This window comes from Pan troglodytes, chromosome 15 (genome assembly GCF_028858775.2).
Source record: "Pan troglodytes isolate AG18354 chromosome 15, NHGRI_mPanTro3-v2.0_pri, whole genome shotgun sequence".
NCBI classification, from domain to species: domain Eukaryota; kingdom Metazoa; phylum Chordata; class Mammalia; order Primates; family Hominidae; genus Pan; species Pan troglodytes.
Genome location: NC_072413.2, coordinates 68,292,200 through 68,313,243, shown reverse-complemented (window position 1 = coordinate 68,313,243; position 21,044 = coordinate 68,292,200). Strand labels below are relative to the sequence as shown.

At 40.4% G+C, this 21,044-nt stretch overlaps 1 long non-coding RNA gene across 6 annotated transcripts in view; it reads right to left on the bottom strand.

The window, feature by feature from the left end:
* Positions 1 to 21,044, bottom strand: part of LOC104002090 (uncharacterized) — an 87,853-nt gene that overhangs the window by 19,294 nt on the left and 47,515 nt on the right. For 4 of the 6 annotated variants that reach the window (XR_010151190.1, XR_010151187.1, XR_010151191.1 and 1 more), the window contains one exon: positions 10,235 to 10,289. This is a non-coding gene — a long non-coding RNA (uncharacterized LOC104002090). Of the gene's footprint in view, positions 1 to 8,853; positions 8,966 to 9,671; positions 9,772 to 10,234; positions 10,290 to 21,044 lie in introns of all 6 variants that reach the window. The other 2 variants (XR_010151188.1, XR_010151189.1) reach the window with 2 other exon arrangements.

Here is a 21,044-nt window from a genome sequence, read left to right as displayed (position 1 = left end):
TTACCTCTAAGAGTCCCACCTGGTTTTCATAGTGAATATCAGAAAAATCCCCTTGTGCTTCTAGCAGATGTAGGTGAGAGTAACTATTCTGAAATAAGCCCAGAGAATTCTGTTTTATTTAATGTAAGCCTGGCCCCAAAGTAAACTCTTTTGCTAGAACCTAATTGCATTGGGTTTTACCAGTGCCTAGACAACTGGAGGAAGGGGAATAACCAACTCCAGCCTCCTCCAACCTTCCTGTTTTACCTAAATGGGGGTGAGGAGAGGTGGAGGAAGACTGAAAAACACTTGTGAATGTCCAGTCCGGGGACCTAGGCTTATTAAGAAGCCTAATCACAGGACTTATAGAATGCTCCCCACTGCATGTATTACCACCACATCACTAAAGGCCTATTCACTCGAGTTCATTTTACCCGGTACATCACGTCCAACAGTCAACAAAAACGAAAGACAAAAAGCACAGTTTGAAGAGAAAATGGGCATCAGAATCAGCTTCAGACATGGCAGGGATGTTGCAGTGATCACACTGGGAATTTAAAATATGATTAATATGCTAAGAGCTCTGATGGAAAAAGTATACAACGTGCAAGAACAAATGGGCAATAAAAGCAAAGAAATGGAAGAATTAAAAGGAAATTCTAGCATTAAAAAACTAACAAGAGAACAGTGACTTTGATGAGGTCATCAACAGAGTGGACAGAACTGAAGAAAGAGGGAGAAAAGTACATATAGTATGTTAACAGTAATCAAAAAGTTTGAGTAGTTATATTAATCTCAGACAAATCAGACTTTAGAGCACTGAAAATCATGGAAGAAGAGGGGCATTACATAATAATAAAGGGGGCCCACCCTCTCCAAGAAGACATAAAATTCTTAATGTATATACACTGAACAAAGCAGCAAAATACATGAGCAAAAACTGGTAGAGCTGCAAATATGTGAGAAATATAGGAATAGACTTACAGAGACACAATCCTCTTATCAGCAACTGACAAATCAAGTAGGCAGAAAATCATTGAGGACATAGTTGAGCACCATCAATCAGCTATATCTAATTGACATCTATAGTGTACTCCACAACAACAGAATAGGCATTCTTCTTAAGTTCAAACAACATTCATCAGTATGAACAACCATATAACACACCTCAACAAATTTGAAAGGATAAAAATCATACAAAGTATGCCTTCAGACTATTATGGAATTAAACTAGAAATCAATGACAGAAAGATAGCTAGAAAATCCCAAAGTACTCGTAGATTAAATGACACTCTTCTAAATAACACATGTGTAATGAAATTTAAATAAGTTAAAGATATTTTGCACTAAATGAAATAGAAAATAAAACTTACCAAATTTGTTGGATGCAGCAAAAGAGGTGCTTTGAAGGAATTTTATAGAATTGAATGTGTTTAATAGAAAAAAATATATACATTAGAGACAGGGTCTTTCTCTGTTACCTAGGCTGGAGTACAATGCCACAATCATAGCTTACTGTAGTCTCAAACTCCTTGGCTCAAGCAATCCTCCTGCTCATCCTCACTGGTCATTAGAGAAATGCAAATCAAAACCACAATGAAATACCATCTCATGCCAATTAGAATGGCAATCATTAAAAAGGAAACTACAGATGCTGGGAACATCACACACCAGGGCCTGTTGGGGGGTGGGGGGCTAGGGGAAGGATAGCATTAGGAGAAATACCTAAAGTAGATGATGGGTTGGCAGGTGCAGCAAACCACCATGGCATGTGTATACCTATGTAACCTGACAAAAACAAGCAATGTGGAAAGGATTCCCTATTTAATAAATGGTGTTGGGAAAACTGGCTAGCCATATGCAGAAAACAAACTGGACCCCTTTCTTACACTTTATACAAAAATTAACTCAGGATGGATTAAAGACTTAAATGTAACACCTAAAACCATAAAAACCCTAGAAGAAAACCTAGGCAATCCCATTCAGGTATAGGCATGGGCAAAGATTTCATGACTAAAATACCAAAAGCAATGGCAACTAAAATACCAAAAGCCAAAATTGACAAATGGGATCTAATCAAACTAAAGAGCTTCTGCACAGCAAAAGAAACTATCATCAGAGTGAACAGGCAACCTATAGAATCCGAGAATATTTTTGCAATCTATCCACCTGACAAAGGGCTAATATCCAGAATCTACAAAGAACTTAAATTTACAAGAAAAAAACAACCCCATCAAAAAGTGGGCAAAGGATATGAACAGACACTTCTCAAAAGAAGACATTTATCAGCCAACAAACATGAAAAAAAGCTCATCATCACTGCTCATTAGAGAAATGCAAATCAAAACCACAATGAGACGCCATCTCACACCAGTTAGAATCACGATCATTAAAAAGTCAGGAAACTACAGATGGTGGAGAGGATGTGGAGAAATAGAAACACTTTTACACTGTTGGTGGGAGTATAAATTAGTTCAACCATCGTGGAAGACAGTGTGACGATTCCTCAAGGATCTAGAACCAGAAATACCATTTGACCCAGTAATCCCATTATTGGGTATATACCCAAAGGATTATAAATCATTCTACTATAAAGACACATGCACACATATATTTATTGTGGCACTGTTCACAATAGCAATAGACTTGGAACCAACCCAAATGCCCATCAATGATAGACTGGATAAAGAAAATGTGGCATATATACACCATGGAATACTATGCAGCCATAAAAAAGGATGAGTTCGTGTCCTTTGCAGGGACATGGATGGAGCTGGAAACCATCATACTCAGCAACTAACACAAGAACAGAAAACCACTGCATGTTCTCACTGATAAGTGGGAGTTGAGCAATGAGAACACATGGACATAGGGAGGGGAACATCACACACTGGGGCCTGTTGGCGGGTGGAGGGCTAGGGAAGGGATAGCATTAGGAGAAATACCTAATGTAGATGACGGGTTGATAGGTGCAGCAAACCACCATGGCACGTGTATACCTATGTAACAAACCTGCATGTTCTGCAGAACTTAAAGTATAAAAAAAATAACATACTCTTAAAACTGTTTCAAATAAGAAATAAAGACAAAATTACAACAAATATTGAAGAGTCTTTAGGATATGTTGCAAATATGAATATATATGCCACTAATCATCTCCACGTAAGCAGTTCCTCTCCAGTAAATTTACATTGCAGTAAAAAGTGATGTCTCACAGTTCTCACATATTTTTTCATCATGTTTACTGCAATATCTTAAACCTTGAATAACACCATGGAACCCATAGAGTGCCACTAATGATGCTCAAAGTGCTTTAAGAAGCAGATAAAAGTCATGACATTATAATAAAAAGTGGAAATGCTTGATAGGTACCATAGATTGAGGTCTGCAGTGCAGTTGCCCACGATTTCAAGATACATGACTCCAGCATAAGGGCCTTTGTAAAAAAAAAAAAAAAAAAAGGAAAGAAAAAGAAAAAAAGAAAAATTGTGAAGCCATCACTGCAGCTATGCCAGCAGATGTGAAAATCTTGCACTTTTTACAAACTATCTTTTTATCTCATTTTGAAACTGCAGCTTTTATGTGGTGCTGGGTTGCTATAAGAAAGACATACCTATAGACTAATATGAGCCAAGAGAAAGTGAAGTCATTATATGACAACTTAAAGCAAAAGGAAGGTGAAGAATCTAAAGCTGAAGAATTTAATGCCTGCAAAGGATAGTCTGATAATTTTACAAAGATGTTTGGCTTTAAAAACAAAACAAAAAAACAGTCACTCCCAGCCTGGCCAATAAGGTGAAACTCCATCTCTACTAAAAATACAAAAATTAGCCAGGCGTGGTGGTGGGCGCCTGTAGTCCCAGCTACTCGGGAGGCTGAGGCAGAAAAATCGCTTGAACCCAGGAGGCAGAGGTTGCAGTGAGCCAAGATCGTGCCACTGCACTCCAGCCTGGGCGACAGAGCGAGACTCCATCTCAAACAAACAAACAAACAAACACTCACCCATAAGTGTGGAAGTACACTGAGAGTTTCCTTATTTGCTGCTTGACTGTCCTAATCATACTACAGCAAAGAGGTAGAGATAATGAGAAATAGTGCTCCAACCCTACTGGTCAGTTGCATAGGAGGCATCAGCCCAGGACTGGGTGTTTCATGGAGTATAAAGGGTAGAACTGAGTGTTGGCATATCATTTGATTCAATGGGGCCTAAAAAGCAGGGCACTTGGGAAACTGGGAGTTTGCGGAGACGTAGCCAAGTTGTCGCCTCCTTCTGGACTTCATTTTCTCTAACTGTACAACAGAAGGTGGGGTAGTAAACACCTACAGGAGTGGCATTAGGATATGGTAAGACTGTAAGCACAAGGGCAGGGAATGTTTCTTTGAAATGTTCTGCCTCATTTCTCTTTCTCTCCTCTCTCTCTACCACAACAGCAAAGCTGAGCTGACCTGATGTGGAAGGTATTTTTCTTGGGCTTTCCAAGATCCTGGTAAGGTATTAACATTTCAGTTTAAGATGTGGATTTCTTTTGTTTTTGAAAGTCCATGGGAACATTTAAATTTACAATGCAGTTAATTGGTTGTTTCCTACCACTGTCTTTGAGTTCCCCACCCTAAAAAAAATTTACTTCAATACAAAGTATTAGTAATCAATGTAACATTTACTAATAATTTCATAGGGAAGAGAGGAGATGGTTTATACTGTACCACACAAGAAGTAACTCAAGAAATCCCCCTATTGGCTGGATGCGGTGGCTCACACATCTAATCTGGCACTTTGGGAGGCTGAGGCGGGTGGATGACTTGTGGTCAGGAGTTCAAGACCAGCCTGGCCAATACAGTGAAATCCTGTCTCTACTAAAAATACAAATTAGTGCTCACACCTGTAATCCCAGCACTTTCGGAGGCTGAGGCGGGCAGATTGCCTGAGGTCAGGAATTCTAGACCAACCTGGCTAACATGGTGAAACCCTGCCTCTACTAAAAGTGCAAAAATTAGCTGGGTGTGGTGGTAGCTGGGTGCCCGTAATCCCAGCTACCTGGGAGGCTGAGGCAGGAGAATCGCTTGAACCCAGGAGGCGGAGGTTGCAGTGAGTCGAGATCATGCCATTGCATTCCAGCCTGGGCGACAAGAACAAGATTTTGTCTCAAAACAAAAACAAAAACAAACAAACCCAAAAACACACCAAACAAACAAAACAAAACAAAACCACACAGCCCGGTTTGGTGGTGGGTACCATGGAGACTGAGGCAGGAGAATCGCTTGAACCTGGGAGGCGGAGGCTGTGGTGAGCCGAGACTGCCCCACTGTACTCCAGCCTGGGTGACAGAGCAAGACTGTCTCAAAAAAAAAAAAAAGTTCTTATCAAAATGTCACACCTAAAACAATATTTTAATAACATTACTCAGTAGTCTGTTCAATTAGTAGCAATAAATTCTGTGTGGGTGGAAGGATCTATCTAAGTGTTTTTGTATATCTCTTTTCTGCAAACAGTGAAGTTCAGTGGAAAACCATGTAAACTGGTAGCCCTGAATTGGACTCTGGACTTTGTCACTTACAAACTGTGTAATCTTACACAAATTACATAACCTCTTTGAGTTCCAGTTGCCTCATCTGCAAACTGCAGTTTTGACTGTGTCAACAGTTGTGTGACTGTGTGAGGTATACATGGAACTCAGTGGAGAGACAGGAAAGATAAGATAGGTAATAAAGGAGTAGTTATTGATCAGTACAAGGAAAATAGTCTGCTTACAGATGATAGATTGTTCTACAAGCATTGCTTCATATAATACAGTTTTTAAAAAAAATTTCTGGTTTTCTGCCTTCTGAAACTTAAACAATGTTTAGCCTACTGTAATCATTACTAGAATAATAGAAGGAGAGTGGACAAAAGGTTTCTGAAATAGGACTTTCAGTTGGATGACATTTGTGTGCATTCCTTTTGTGAGAGTGGAGACCAGATTTTGAGGATGGACTTTGGTCTATGATACTCCCAACGGAAATGATACTGGTCTGGGCAAGCCTTCAGGAGTCACTGCTCACTCCACAAGAGGGTGCACAAAGACCACACAATACTGAGTTTTGAAGCCAGAACTCTTAGATGATGTCCAACTTTTGCTAGGGCCTTGCCCTCCACAGGGAGTCCCATAATCAAGAATCCTGACTTGTTCTCTCTGCATTTTCCCTTTAGATGCTGTGAGGCCAGAAGATTCCTGGCTGGATGAACTGGCTCCTCCAGCTACTGTATCCTTTTTGTGCAGAGCTGCCTCCCTGAGGGGTGGCTGATGCCTGTAGTCCAGCAGAGCCTCACAAACCCTGGACCCCAAAGGAACTGCTCAGGAACCCTCAGGGTTCCCAAAGGAACCCTGAGGAACTGCTAATCACCTGTGTCTGAGCTGGGCTCTTCTGTCTTCTTTCAGCTATTTCCTCCTGCCTTCATCCTTTTTGCTCAACTTTCTCTGATTCCTTCTCAGCTCCCTTTTCCTTGCCCAGGTATATCAACCACAAGAAACCAGGGCTCCCCTGCGTCAGATGTCTCTAGGCAGTAATAATCAAATCCTCCTGCTGGTCCCTTGGACTGCCTGCTTCACAGACATACTGACACAAAACACCAACATACACACACACACACACACCAGCTACAAATCCTCCTGCTGGTCCCTTGGACTGCCTCCTTCACAGAAATACTGACACAAAGACACAAACATACATACACACACACACACACACACACACACACACACACGTGCGCGCTAATCCCTCCACAGTGGCTGGTGTGTGGGAAGGGGCCATCTGGGACAGTAGCCTTGGGAGGCAGCTGTGAGGCCTGACCTCAGCATAAGTCTCAAGTCTGTGCCACACCTGAAGGGGGCATATTTACTCCCATGCACCGAGGATACGATGTCAAATAGCATTGCCCTGGACCTGGGCAGTCTTTCTGGGGCAAATCAAAGTTTTCCTCAGGTGCTAGGAAAACAAGGTAAGAAACTCCAAAGCCAATGCTGGCCACTGTGTGTGAGAAGATACCCAGCTTCCAGAAATCCTAGCACTCTGCTGGCAAAGTCCCTGCAGTAACATTCTTCCAGGCTTGTTTGATGATTTTTATGGCAGGGGGTCTGGGTGAGCAGACTAATTCAATTGTAGTATAACTCTGTTTAAACACACAGAAAAAAGAATCTTGACAAAACCCTCTTTCTTGGACTTCACAACACTGTGAAGCACAAACTGCCCCAAGGGCAGCCTTGTCTGCCCCACCTGCTAGATTCCCCTTCCCATCTCATCAAGGCGGGGCAAGAAGCCACTACAGTTGTCACCTCTCTTCTCTTCCTTTGCTATGCTATATTAATTGCTTGTAATGTGAGCTTTCTCTGAAGTTTGGGTATGTGAAGGTCCGAGAGGCCTGTACTATACCATTTCTTGAGCTCAGGACACAGTTCCTGATGTGGCTCAGAAAATATACTAGTCCCTACAGTTCACTAGGAAAAAAAATCTAGGTTTGTTATCAATTTCCCCCAGAAAATAATCTCAGCTTTTCCTACAACAGATACAGGGCCTATATTTATTAAAGAATGAGAGAGTTACAAAATGTGAAATTGAGAAAGAAACGTAGAGATCACCCATCCTAGACCAAGGGTCTCACTTTACAGAAGACGAAGATGAGGCCTGAAAAGAGAGGTGACTTGCCTGAGGTCCCATAGCTGGTTGGTGGAAGATTCTGGGCTGAAACCCAGTTACCCTGACTACCAGGTGAAGACAGTCTTGTTCACCTTAGTTTAAAGTGTTGTGTAGGAGCCAGTTAATTTTTTTTCCAATAAAGTCTGTATGTCCCTATTTGTGAATGTGGCTGAGAATACAAGGCCCTGAGAAGAGGTACAATATCTCTGGCATTTATAACCATGCTTGGCAGGTACATGCTAAGAAAATATTTATTGAATGAATGGATGGGCCTGTGTGAACGCAGAGAAAGGGAGTGGCTATATGCCTAATATTACCCATGACTCAAGACCCAACAAAAGCAGACAAATCAGGGACATACAGATATCAGGAGCACATTTTTCCACTGGGTATGAAGCCTGAGTGAGGGAAGGGAGTATCTATTTATAAGTGATGTCTGAAAGCTTCATGTGTGCTGAAAGTCCAGTCTATGATCCCAGGATTAGACTTAACTTTCTTGGGCTCCATTTCCTAATGTTCCTTAACATTAAGTAACTAGAGTGTATCTCCCAGATTGTCCCAGATCTATGTCAGGCCACAGACCTCAAGGAGGGAATGGATTTCACAGGAAAGTCATCTTATCTTGCGATGGTGTGCTCTTTGGGTCGTGGGTCCCTGTAGTGGGTAGAAGGCCAACATTTCCACCTCTTAGCCTCTAACACATCTATTCCCAATCCCAAGCTTCATTTCTCCCTTTCCTCTGTTCACAAAAGTTCATTCTCTGGACTGAGAACTTGGAAGAGAGATGCAGGATTCAGTTGTGAATTGCGTGTATCTCGTGAAATAATCTTGGTATAACAAGTGAACTATTAAAATTCTTAGCACCTGTCTGGACATTTATTTCATTTCATATACCAGTCCATATCCAGTAACAAAGTATTGAAATCCTGTAACCATTTATTCTTCTCTTATCTGCTATAGAAAATATCTCCCCAACCTCCGCCAAAGAAGCTGGTTACTTAAATTGCATTTCATACTTCCCTCCCTGGACCACCCTCCACCACTTAGGAATACATCTGCCACAAAGCTCCAGCGCTGCTGCATCAGATAGATAACAGGACTAGAAGAGGAGGGCCAGCATAAAATGGCCCTTCTCTTTTGGGTATTAGGTTCTAGACACTTGACAGTTTCCCTAAGGATTGCTAGGCAGATTCTGCTGCTTACTTTCAGTATCAAGGAGCAGGCTTGGCCTGGGTCCATAATCCCTAGAATGAGGAACTCTACCATCATGGCTGGAGAGCATCTCAGGTGCGGAGCCAAATTATATTGTGTTTCTCTAGACATGGGAATTAACCGGAGTTAGTCTTATCTTTGTAAAGTAAAAACCAGATGAACTACAAGTTCAGATACTCCCACTCGCCATAATATGCACTGAATTTTGTATGCAGAATGGGTTCACTTAAGTTCTCTATGATCTTATCACTTAACGGATAACATGCTTGTGAACCCCAAAAATCTGAGACAGGTCTCAGCTAATTTAGAAAGTTTATTTTGCCAAGATTGAGGATGCATGCCCATGACACAGCCTCAGGAGGTCCTGAAGACATGTGTCAAAGGTGATCAGAGCACAGTTTGGTTTTATAAATTCTAGGGAGACATGAGACATCAATCAACATATACAAGATAAACATTGGCTCGGTCTGGAAAGGCGGGACAACTCAAAGCAAAGGCGGGAGGACTCAAAGTGGGGAGGGGGCTTCCAGGTCATAGGCAGATAAGGGACAGATGGTTGCATTCTTCTGAGTTTCTGATTAGCCTTTCCAAAGAAGGCAACCAGATATGCATTTATCTCAGTGAGCAGAGGGGTGACTTTGAATAGAATGGGAGGCAGGTTGGCCCTAAGCAGTTCCCAGCTTGACTTTTCCCTTTAGCTTAGCGATTTGGGGGCCCCAAGATTTATTTTCCTTTCAAATTTCCCCCTTTATCTTTTTAAAAATCTTTTGGAGAAAGGACTTTAGAAGAAAATGAGTCTCTGGTCTCACATTTTCTCTATCTTTCATGTTTAGGATGGTTTATTCCTAGACAGGTAGGTCCCGAGTTATTAGGAAAGCTCATTTTCAGCAGGTTGTGAAGTCTTATATTCTATGAAGAGAAAATAGGGGGAGGAAGGGAGAAAAGCAACATCAAACTAAAGAACAATCCTGGGAAATCAATATAGGCCACATTACTATGAAGTCCATATATCAGTAGGCAGGTATGAAAGTGGCTTATGTATGTAAACAGGTTGCTGTTACTTTCTTCTGAAGTTTAGTTGTCTAGCTTCAGTTCACAGGGCTTTACAAAAGCACAGCTTAGTTTTTGGTGGTTCCAAATTAGGAAAAATGGGGGAAAAAAAGAAGGAAAAAATGGAAAACATTATTTTGCAGGCTTGTAGCCAAGAAAAATTAGAATTCAGTCCAAACTGTAGAAAATAATAAAAATTGAAAAACATTAGACAAGACTAGAATCTAACAACAGGTGTTGTATTCATCCATTTTCATGCTGCTGATAAAGACATACCCAAGACTGAGTAATTTATAAAGAAAAAGGGGTTTAATGGACTCACAGTTTCATGTGGCTGGGGAGGTCTCACAATCATGGCAGAAGGCAAAAGTCATGTCCTACATGGCGGCAGACAAGAGAAAATTAGAACCAAGCAAAAGGGATTTCCACTTATAAAACCATCAGATCTCATGAGACTTATTCACTACCATGAGAACAGTATGGGGGAAACTGCCCCCAACAACATGATTCAATTATCTCCCACCAGGTCCTTCCCACAACGTGTGGGAATTATGGGAGCTACAATTCAAGATGAGATTTGGGTGGGGACACAGCCAAACCATATTAAGTGTACTACAGTTTTTGAAATATAATTTTTCTCTCTCCAGTTTTCCATTTTTACAAAAGACAAATCATGGTAGGACTGATTTGCTTTATTATACTTGGCTTGATTATTTGTATATAGTGCAGCAAGAATAATTATTTATTTTTTACATACGCTTTTAAATTGGCTTTGATGGAACTTTGTTCCATAGAAGGAATCTCACATAAGACTTTTTTAAAGCTGAGCCCAGCCATGGATTTGGACCATCAAATACTTATGAGTTGGGTGAATTCCTCTCTTCTTCAGGTTCCAAGATAAACTTGGGGCTCCTGAGCCTGTCAGAAAGTGACATTCTTTACTTACCACAGGTCAGGAACCCTGTACAGGGACTGTGCAGACAAAGATATAAGGCCAGTTTTTCCAAGGGGCTTATATTGGCTCCATAAGTCAAGTTTGATTCCTTAAAGGAAAGCACACCATTCCAGTCAAAGCCTTGGTAAAATAACCAGTTTCTCCAATTGTGTCCTGTTACAAATGAAAACAGATTCTTATTGTACTTATGCAAATAACTATTATCATAAATTAAGAATACTCACAGGCCAGGTGCAGTGGCTCACACCTGTAATCCCAGCACTTTGGGACGCCGAGGCGAGTGGATCACAAGATCAGGAGTTTGAGACCAGCCTGGCCAATATGGTGAAACCCCACCTCTACTAAAAATATAAAAATTAGCCAGGCGTGGTGGTGGGTGCCTGTAGTCCTAGCTACTCGGGAGGCTGAGGCAGCAGAATTGCCTGAACCCGAGAGGCAGAGGTTGCAGTGAGCTGAGATCACGTCATTGCTCTCCAGCCTGGGTGACAGAGCAAGCCTCCATCTCAAAAAAATAAAAAATAAAAAAATAAAAAAATAAAAAAAAAGAATATTCACAAATAGTTCCCAAATTATGTAGAAATCAGGTAGAGAGAAACAAAGGGAATATACTTTACTCAATTGTTAAAAGCTGTAAATAGCTTAAAAGTCTTTTTGACTCTGAAAAACAAAACAAAGGATCAGCAACGTTTTATTCTATTAGTTTAGTCCATGCAGTTAATTCCTATTCTGTTTGATATTCAGGAGCATTTCAACTCTCTATGAGCCCTGAAAGTTTCTCCTCTATTCTGATGTCACAATCTCCAAAGCTATCAGAAAACTGCATTCAAGAGCACCTGTTAAGAGTTTTATAGCTGATTATAAAACCACCTTCTAAAGAGGACCAAAACAAGACAAGAAGGGCAGCCATAGTCAAAGACACAATTGACAAGGAAATTTGTTACCTCTGTGTCACACAATAATTTAACATAACAATTATAATTATTACTGATAACATACACTAAGTCATATCAGAATTATAGGAGTTTCCCATAATTTTGGAACACATACCAGCAACATATTTATACAAATATGGCCCAAAGAAAAACCAAACACCATTTCATATTTGACAATGCTTCCTGTATAATTTCTATATCAAATAAGCCAAACATGTCATTTTTTTGACTTTAGGGATCCTACTAATAATATCTTAAAGGATTAATTAGGTCAGAAATGACAATGTATAATTTGATTTTGGAAAGTTCGTCAAATATCAAAGGTTTAAAATACTTGATACCAGGCCAGGCATGGTGGCTCATTCCTGTAGTCCCAGCACTTTGGGAGGCCAAGGTGAGTGGGTCACCTGAGGTCAGGAGTTTGAGACCAGCCTGGCTAATATGGTGAAACCCCATCTCCACTAAAAATACAAAAAATTAGCCAGGTGTGGTGGTGCACTTCTGTAGTCCCAGCTACTTGGAAGGCTGAGGCGGGAGAATCGCTTGAACACAGGAGGCAGAGGTTGCAGTGAGCTGAGATCATGCCATTGCACTCCAACCTGGGCAACAGAGCGAGACTCCATTTTAAAAAGTAATAATAATAATAATAATAATTAATAAATAAATAAAACACTTGATATCACAAAATGGGATTACAGGCCATTGTAAAGTAAGTCATTCATTTAACCAAAGTGATAAGGATTTCAAAAAAGAGAAAACCTTCATTCTTTGAGAGAGAAGACTTAATTTTCCAAATAATAAGCCCTAATAAAAACAGCATGAAGCCAATTAAATTTGTTTTTCAAATGTTACCCATATGCTAGTCTTGCAGAGGTGTGACTTTGACATTAATGGTTAATTTGTAGAGAAACTGAACTTATTTTATCTCTTAAAATCAGCCCTCACAATCTCACATGCCCACCTCTTCCACAATAGTCCCTGGGCCTTGTGGAGTTGAATGGCTTTAATTTCTGGGCCTGTGTCTCAAGAATGTAGTTTATTTTGATTGGCATCTTCTATGGGGCCTGAAGATGAGGCTTTAATTGCTGTCAGTGTTTAAGAGTTAGAAAGGGATGGCCGAATAGGAACTGCTCCAGTCTACAGCTCCCAGTGTGAGTGACGCAGAAGATGGGTATTTCTGCATTTCCAACTGAGGTACAAGGTTCATCTCACTGGGACTTGTTGGACAGTGGGTGCAGCCCATGTGAGTGTGAGCCAAAGAAGGGCGGGGTATCACCTCACCCTGGAAGCACAAGGGTTCGGAGAATTCCCTTTCCTAGCAAAGGGAAGCCGTGACAGACAGTACCTGGAAAATCGGGACACTCCCACCCTAATACTGCGCTTTTCCAATGGTCTTAGCAAACGGCACACCAGGAGATTATATCCCATGCGTGGCTTGGAGGGTCCCATGCCCATGGAGCCTTGCTCACTGCTAACACAGCAGTCTGAGATTGAACTGCAAGGTGGCAGTGAGGCTGAGGGAGGGGCGTCTGCAATTGCTGAGGCTTGACTAGGTAAACAAAGTGGCCGGGAAGCTTGAACTGGGTGGAGCCCACTGCAGCTCTAGGAGGCCTGCCTGCCTCTGTAGACTCCACCTCTGGGGTCAGGGCACAGCTGAACAAAAGGGAGCAGAAACTTCTGTAGACTTAAACGTCCCTGTCTGACAGCTTTGAAGAGAGTAGTGGTTCTCCCAGCACGGAGTTTGAGATTTGAGAACTGACAGACTGCCTCCTCAAGTGGGTCCCTGACCCCCGAATAGCCTAACTGGGAGACACCTCCCAGTAGGGGCCGACTGACACCTCATACAGCCGGGTGCCCCTCTGAGACGAAGCTTCTAGAGGAAGGATCAGGCAGCAACATTTGCTGTTCTGCAATATTTGCTGTTCTGCAGCCTCCGCTAGTGATAGCCCGGCAAACAGGGTCTGGAGAGGACCTCCAGCAAACTCCAACAGACCTGCAGCTGAGGGTCCTGACTGTTAGAAGGAAAACTAACAAACAGAAAGGAATAGGATCAACATCAATAAAAAGGACATCCACACCAAAACCCCATCTGTAGGTCACCATCATCAAAGACCAAAGGTAGATAAAACCACAAAGATGGGGAGAAACCAGAGCAGAAAAGCTGAAAATTCTAAAAGTCAGAGCACCTCTTCTCCTCCAAAAGAATGCAGCTCCTCACCAGCAATGGAACAAAGCTGGACGGAGAATGACTTTGACAAGTTGACAGAAGTAGGCTTCAAAAGATCAGTAAGTAAAACAAACTTCTCCGAGCTAAAGGAGGATGTTCAAACCCATCGCAAAGAAGCTAAAAACATTGAAAAAAGATTAGACAAATGGATAACTAGAATAAATAGCGTAGCGAAGACCTTAAATGACCTGATGGAGCTGAAAACCATGGCACGAGAACTACATGATGCACGCATAAGCTTCAGCAGCCGATTAGATCAAATGGAAGAAAGGGTATCAGTGACTGAAGATCAAATGAATGAAATGAAGTGAGAAGAGAAGTTTAGAGAAAAAAAGAGTTAAAAGAAATGAACAAATCCTCCAAGAAATATGGGACTATGTGAAAATACCAAATCTTTGTCTGATTGGTGTACCTGAAAGTGACGGGGAGAACCAAGTTGGAAAATGCTCTTCAGGATATTATCCAGGAGAACTTCCCCAACCTAGCAAGGCAGGCCAACATTGAAATTCAGGAAATACAGAGAATGCCATAAAGATACTCCTTGAGAAGAGCAACCCCAAGACACATAATTGTCAGATTCACCAAGGTTGAAATGACAGAAAAAATGTTAAGGGCAGCCAGAGAGAAAGGTCGCGTTACCCACAAAGGGAAGCCCATCAGACTAACAGCGGACCTCTCAGCAGAAACTCTACAAGCCAGAAGAGAGTGGGGGCCAATATTCAACATTCTTAAAGAAAATAATTTTCAACCCAGAATTTCATATCCAGCCAAACTTCATAGGTGAAGGAGAAATAAAATCCTTTATAGACAAGCAAATGCTGAGGGATTTTGTCACCACCAGCCTTACAAGAGCTCCTGAAGGAAACACTAAACATGAAAAAGAACAACTGGTACCAGCCACTGCAAAAACATGCCAAATTGTAAAGACCATTGATGCTAGGAAGAAACTGCATCAACTAACAAGCAAAATAACCAGCTAACATCATAACGACAGGATCAAATTCACATATAACAATATTAACCTTAAATGTAAATGGGCTAAATGCCCCAATTAAAAGACACAGACTGGCAAATTCGATAATGAGTCAAGATGCATCATCAGTGTGCTGTATTCAGGAGACCCATCTCATGTGCAGAGACACACATAGGCTCAAAATAAAGGGATGGAGGAAGATCTACCAAGCAAATGGAAAGCAAAAGAAAAGCAGGGGTTGCAATCCCAGTCTCTGATAAAACAGACTTTAAGCCAACAAAGATCAAAAGAGACAAAGAAGGCCATTACATAATGGTAAAGGGATCAATTCAACAAGAAGAGATAACTATCCTAAATATATATGCACCCAATACAGGAGCACCCAGCTTCATAAAGCAAGTCCTTAGAGACCTACAAAGAGACTTAGACTTCCACACAATAATAATGGAAGACTTTAACACTCCACTGTCAACATTAGACAGATCAATGAGACAGAAAGTTAACAAGGATATCCAGGACTTTAACTCAGCTCTGCACCAAGCAGACCTAATAGACTTCTACAGAACTCTCCACCCCAAATCAACAGAATATACATTCTTCTCAGCACCACATGGCACTTATTCCAAAATTGACCACATAGTTGGAAGTAAAGCACTCCTCAACAAATGTAAAAGAACAGAAATTATAACAAACTGTCTCTCAGACCACAGTGCAATCAAATTAGAACTCAGGATTAAGAAACTCACTCAAAACCGCTCAACTACATGGAAACTGAACAACCTGCTCCTGAATGGCTATTGAGTAAATAACTAAGTGAAAGCAGAAATAAAGATGTTCTTTGAAACCAATGAGAACAAAGACACGACGTACCAGAATCTCTGGGACACATTTAAAGTAGTGTGTAGAGGGAAATTTATAGCACTAAATGCCCACAAGAGAAAGCAGGAAAGATCTAAAATTGACACCCTAACATCACAATGAAAAGAACTAGAGAAGCAAGAGCAAACACATTCAAAAGCTAGCAGAAGGCAAGAAATAACTAAGATCAGAGCCAGAACTGAAGGAGATAGAGACATGAAAAACCCTTCAAAAAATCAATGAATCTAGGAGCTGGTTTTTTGAAAAGATCAACAAAATTGATAGACCACTAGCAAGACTAATAAAGAAGAAAAGAGAGAAGAATCAAATAGACTCAATAAAAAATGATAAAGGGGATGTCACCACCAATCCCACAGAAATACAAATGACCATCAGAGAATACTATAAACACCTCTATGCAAATAAACTAGAAAATCTACTTTCCTGGACACATACACCCTCCCAAGACTAAACCAGGAAGAAGTTGAATCCCTGAATAGACCAATAACAGGCTCTGAAATTGAGGTAATAATTAATAGCCTACCAACGAAAAAAAGTCCAGGACCAGATGGATTCACAGCCGAATTCTACCAGAGGTACAAAGAGGAGCTGGTACCATTCCTTCTGAAACTATTCCAATCAATAGAAAACAAGGGAATTCTCCCTAACTCATTTTATGAGGCCAGCATCATCCTGATACCATAGCCTGGCAGAGACACAACAAAAAAAGAGAATTGTAGACTGATATCCCTGATGAACATTGAAGTGAAAATGCTCAATAAAATACTAGCAAACTGAATCCAGCAGCACATCAAAAAGCTTATCCATCATGATCAAGTTGGCTTCATCCCTGGGATGCATGGCTGGTTTAACATATGCAAATCAATAAACGTAATCCATTATATAAACAGAACCAAAGACAAAAACCACACGATTGGGGCTGGGCGTGGTGGCTCACGCCTGTAGTCCCAACACTTTGGGAGGCCAAGGTGGGCAGATCACGAGGTCAGGAGATTGAGACCATCCTGGCTAACATGGTGAAACCCCATCTCTACTAAAAATACAAAAAATTAGCTGGGTGTGGTGGTGGGTGCCTGTAGTTGCAGCTACTCAGGAGGCTGAGGCAGGAGAATGGCGTGAACCTGGGAGGCGGAGCTTGCAGTGAGCCAAGATCGTGCCACTGCCCTCCAGCCTGGGCAACAAAGCGAGACTCTGTCTCAAAAACAAAAACCAAAAAAAAGCCCCACATGATTATCTCAATAGATGCAGAAAAAGCATTCAACAGCCCTTCATGCTAAAAACTCTCAATAAACTAGGTATTGATGGGACGTATCTCAAAATAATCAGAGCTATTTATGACAAACCCACAGCCAATATCATACTGAATGGGCAAAAACTGGAAGCATTCCCTTTGAAAACTGGCACAAGACAGGGATGCCCTCTCTCACCACTCCTATTCAACATAGTGTTGGAAGTTCTGACCAGGGCAATCAGGCAGGAGAAAGAAATAAAGGGTATTCAGTTAGGAAAAGAGGAAATCAAATTGTCCCTGATTGCAGATGACATAATTGTATATTTAGAAAACCCCATCGTCTTAGCCCAAAATCTCCTTAAGCTGATAAGTAACTTTAGCAAAGTCTCAGGATACAAAATCAATGTGCAAAAATCACAAGCATTCCTATACACCAATAAGAGACAAACAGAGAGCCAAATCATGAGTGAACTCCCATTCACAATTACTTCAAAGAGAATACCTAGGAATCCAACTTACAAGGGACGTGAAGGACCTCTTCAAGGAGAACTACAAACCACTGCTCAACAAAATAAAAGAGGACACAAACAAATAGAAGAACATTCCATGCTCACAGATAGGAAGAGTCAGTATCATGAAAATGGCCATGCTGCCCAAGATAATTTATAGATTCAATGCCATCCCCATCAAGCTACCAATGACTTTTTTTCACAGAATTGGAAAAAACTACTTTAAAGTTCATATGGAACCAAAAAAGAGCCCACATTGCCAAGGCAATCATAAGCCAGAAGAACAAGGCTGGAGGCATCATGCTACCTGACTTCAAACTATACTACAAGGCTACAGTAAAAAAAACAGCATGGTACTGGTACCAAAACAGAGATATAGACCAATGGAACAGAACAGAGCCCTCAGAAATAATACCACATATCTACAACCATCTGATCTTTGACAAACCTGACAAAAACAAGAAATGGGGAAAGGATTCCCTATTTAATAAATGGTGCTGGGAAAACTGGCTAGCCATATGTAGAAAGCTGAAACTGGATCCCTTCCTTACACCTTAAACCAAAATTAATTCAAGATGGATTAAATACTTAAATGTTAGGCCTAAAACCATAAAAACCCTAGAAGAAAACCTAGGCAATACCATTCAGGACATAGGCATGGGCAAGGACTTCATGACTAAAATACCAAAAGCAATGGCAATAAAAGCCAAAATTGGCAAATGGGATCTAATTAAACTAAACAGCTGCTGCACAGCAAAAGAAACTACCATCAGAGTGAACAGGCAACCTACAGAATGGGAGAAAATTTTTTACAATCTACCCATCTGAAGAAAGGCTAGCATCCAGAATCTACAAAGAACTTAAACAAATTTACAAGAAAAAATCAAACAACCCCATCAAAAAGTGGGCAAAGGATATGAACAGACACTTCTCAAAAGAAGACATTTATGCAGCCAACAGACACATGAAAAAATGCTCATCATCACTGGCCATCAGAGAAATGCAAATCAAAACCACAATGAGATACCATCTCACACCAGTTAGAATGGCGATCATTAAAAAGTCAGGAAAACAACAGGTTCTGGTGAGGATGTGGAGAAATAGGAACACTTTTACACTGTTGGTAGGACTGTAAACTAGTTCAACCATTGTGGAAGACAGTGTGGCAATTCCTCAAGGATCTAGAACTAGAAATACTATTTGACCCAGCCATCCCATTACTGGGTATATACCCAAAGGATTATAAATCATGCTACTATAAAGACACATGCACACGTATGTTTATTGCGGCACTATTCACAATAGCAAAGACTTGGAACCAACCCACATGTCCATCAGTGATAGACTGGGTTAAGAAAATGTGGCACATATACACCATGGAATACTATGAAGCCATAAAAAAGGATGAGTTCATGTCCTTTGTAGGGAGACAGATGAAGCTGGAAACCATCATTCTGAGCAAATTATCGCAAGGACAGAAAACCAAACACTGCATGTTCTCACTCATAGGTGGGAATTGAACAATGAGAACACTTGGACACAAGGTGGGGAACACCACAAACCGGGGCCTGTTGTACAGTTGGGGGATGGGGGAGGGATAGCATTAAGAGAAATACTTAATGTAAATGACGAGTTAATGGGTGCAGCACACCAACTTGGCACATGTATACATATGTAACAAACCTGAATGTTGTGCACATGTACCCTAGAACTTAAAGGATAATTTAAAAAAGGGCAAAAAAAAAAAAAAAGATTTAGCAAGACTTGGTGTCCTTTTTAGACCCAAGTATCAAAGCCCTGTAACTTAATGTCACAAGTACTTTAAAATCACATACAGAAAGATACATGGATGTAAGAACCTCAATTTTTAAAAAAAATTAATCTCAGTTTTTTCCTAAGCAAAGCAAAACTTTAATAATAATGATATAGAAATTATTTTAATAAAATGTAAAATTTGTTAGGCCAGTTACCAAAAGGAAAAAGACCTTCTGCAATGTACATAATATTATTTTGTAAGAAAACATTTCCTTTACATTTTTAAGAAAGTATTGTTAGCATCAGGCTACAACAAACAGATCTTGAAGAAAAAAAAATATGAGCTGAAAATGAGTTGAAGGAGATTGTTATTATTTCATGCCTTTTAAAAGGGGAGAGAAAACCAGAAACAGTAAGATGCACTAAACATTAAACTTTGGGTTAAAAAATTAAAATCTCTTATAATTTATTAAGAGTAAATCAATCCCTTTAGGGAATTTTATTGTTCTAATCAATTCTTTAGTGTACAAGTGTTTTTTTTTTTACATCAAGCCCAATCTCTAGAAAGACCATTATAATTTCCCTTTAATTATAGATAACTTGATCATATAAATGTTTTTTTTAATAAAACCTTTTATTGTGACTTACACAGACCATTAATGATATGTTTGGACTTTCTGGTTTATCCTGAACATTCCTCTTTCTTAAACAACCAGTCATTTTATTCTACGTCTAAATTTACCATACAAGATTCTGTAACTGCCCAAGGGGTTCGCTTTATCTGCTGCCTAGACAGAGTCAATTTATCAAGACAGGGCAATTGTAATAAAGAGTAATTAATGCAGAGCTGGCTGTGCAGGAGACCAGAATGTTATTATTACTCAAATCAGTCTCCCTGACAACTCTGGTATTTGTGTTTTTAAAATTAATTTGGTGGGTGGGGGATGGGGACAGTGAATTGGGAGTGCTGATTGGTTGGCTTGGGGATGAAATCATAGGGAGTCCAGGCTGTTCTCATCTGCTGAGTCAGTTCCTGGGTGGGAGCCACAGAACTGGTTGGCAGATCCAGGTGGGGCCATCTGGTTGTTAAAAATGCAAAAACCTGAAAAGATATCTCAAAAGGACGATCTTAGGTTCACAATAGTGACGTTACCTTCAAGAGTAATTGGGGAAGTTGTAAATCTAATGACCTGTGGAATAATGGCAGGTAATATTTAGAATTCCAGCCCCTCTCATGTTGACTTGGTGGCTGGTGGCCTTTCATTTGTTTTATAAGAACAGTTTAGCCTTTTGGGGAGGGCTATTATATAAACTATACACTAAATCCCTTCCCAAAGCTAGTTTGGCCTATGCCCAGGAATGAACAAGGACAGTTTAGAGGTTAGAAGCAAGATGGGGTCAGTTAGGTCTGATATCTTTCATTGTCATAATTTTCTCAGTTATGATTTTTAAAAAATGGCTTCAATGCTTTCTCATGTAAAATTATTTCTTTTTAAGCTTTCTTACCAAAAAATGCCTCTTTATCTCATACCGTTCTTTACATTTCCCCTATTTCCTGGTTCCTTTAAACTTGTTTTATACATAACCTTTAAATACGCTTTTAATTAGACGAAAATTGTTCACCTTTTTAAAAAGGACACTTTTTTTTAGAAAGAATGTTTTCCTACAATA